Here is a 2407-nt window from a genome sequence, read left to right on the forward strand (position 1 = left end):
AGTGTACATATTTTACAGTCTCAATCTTTGAGCATGATTTTGTTTTTTCCTTCAGTAACTTAGACAAGCTTGTTTTCTTTGTCCAGCAGAGATTTTTGGGGGGCTTCTGTTGTGAAATGAAATACTCCAGTTGTCAGTCTTACTTTTTCTGAAGTTTGTCAGAAATCTAAATGCCTCTGTACTTGACTCCATCGTTTCATCTGAACATCTGTACATAAATAAACCGAGACATGTTCATCTTTTCACTGACTGGGGGGTTATTTTTATATACAGATGTGTCATTTTAGGAACATACTGAGCTCATACAGGTCAGAGATTGGAGACTATTGAGATGAGAAGCCTTTGAAAATAGTGACATCTAGTGTTTAAAATATGTATTAAAATGTACAGTTTATTATTCTAAAGGACACTCTAACAGTCAGCTCAGTTCTTAGTGGACAAAGTGATCACTTTCTGTTTTACTTTCATGAAAGAAAAAAAACTCCTAAACTCCATCAGCTCTGTAAATTGTGCACAACCCGTCTCATGACACATAAGTGAACTGTACTATGTGAACTGTGTGCACTATAAACTATAAGTTTTGATAGAAAATAGCATTTTTATTTATTTTAGCATAGTCAGTTTAGTTTCTTCAGTATTTCAGCAGAAATAGTTTTACTTAGTTGGAGTTTTATTAGTGTAAGTGCTCAAAATCCTCTTCCAAGACAATACTGTGAAAATCAGATTGAGTAAAGTTACCAAGCAACAGGATCAGCTCCCGGCAACAACAATAGAGTTCAGTTTCAGCTTTGGTGATGGCTACCTGTATGCAACCTTCATGCCACTTGTGAAAAGATTTTTTTCTTTTGATAATTTAAGTATTTAATATTACCACTTTTTTAAAATATAGAAAGAAATAGTTAAAAAAAATAGAACAATAGAATAGATTAGAACAGAAAGACACTCCCTATACACTGGTAAATTTATGATGTAATATGCAACATAATATATATGTTTTTAGATAGATTTTTTTTAGGTGAATACAAAATACAAAGGGATTGTTTTAGCTAATATTAGCAAATATAATTTATATATTTATAATATAATATAGCCATAATAGTATATTACAACTATTATAGCTGTACCTAATTTTTTTCTTTCTTTCCTTTCCTTTTAGCCTATATTATTTATTTAACCTACCCCAAAGAAAGTAACATGAAATAAAATTGAAAAACATAAAAAATAAAATAACAATAATAAAAAGCAAATTAAGACTTCTGGTGAGCAGATTCAATAATTTACTTTCTCTGTTATAAATATGGAGGTTAGAAATTATCTTAAAAATCATTGATTTGCGAGCTGGCTGTTTGTTAAACAACAAAAACTGCTCCCCTGGCGTTTTAAGTTTTTATTGCATTGTCATATGTATGTAGCTGTTTTCATAACTAACGTTATGTATACTAGCTTTTCTCTGTAAGAAGGTAATCAGTGTATAAGTCACTGTGGATAAAAATACATAACGTAAAAAACACTGTAAGGTTTGTGCATCATTAATTCAGTTTTTGATTTATCTTATTCAGTTTTTCACTAGTCTACCTTAATGATAATGCGTTCATGTCATAGATTGTATAATAAAGAATCCTTGTACATATTATGCATGTATATGTATTTTTTAATTGATTTTTTAAAAACATATATTAGATATTTAAAATCTTTATAAATAATCCATGTGATTCATATAACCGTGATGGCCTCTGGTGGCCACAGCAAGTAATGACAACGGTAGTATTAAGTATTTATGTATTATCATGCAATGTGTTACACGTTTTAATTATTGTTGTTGTGGTTGTTACTTTTTGCTAATTGTTGTTTTGTTTTTTATGAGACTTTATGTGATTATGTGTTTTTTATTTGAGCTATTGAAAACAAGAATTTCCCCATTAGGATGGAAGCAGGAAGCCATATGTGTTTGACATACTATTTTACATTCATAGTACGAACGAGCAGCCGCCACAGCACGTTTTATATTTTGTTTGTTTTGAGACTAAGAAACTATTTTCGGAAACCTTCTTGCTAGTTAGACAATTTATACTGGTATAAGACAGTAAGCAATTGATAAATGCACAACTGTGCTGTGTACTTGAACGTTTTATTTTAAAAAATGTTTACTAGAAGAAATCATATGTTATTGTGTCTTTACCATACATCATGGTATTTACACTTGTTAAAGTGATACCTGGCAGAGGAGCAATGGAATCCTGTCTATATAAAGAAAGAACTTTCGCTCCTTGGTATAACTCTCAAATTTAAAACAAATATTGTGAAAATTTGAAAGGAATTGGCGATTAACCAAACTGGAAGAATCTCGTTTAATCTGGGCAGACAGTCTCAAAACGTATAAGAGGGGCCTCCGCAATGCCAGAGCAAA

The sequence above is a fragment of the Epinephelus moara genome, unplaced genomic scaffold (assembly GCF_006386435.1).
Source record: "Epinephelus moara isolate mb unplaced genomic scaffold, YSFRI_EMoa_1.0 scaffold1049, whole genome shotgun sequence".
In the NCBI taxonomy this organism is placed as follows: Eukaryota; Metazoa; Chordata; class Actinopteri; order Perciformes; family Serranidae; genus Epinephelus; species Epinephelus moara.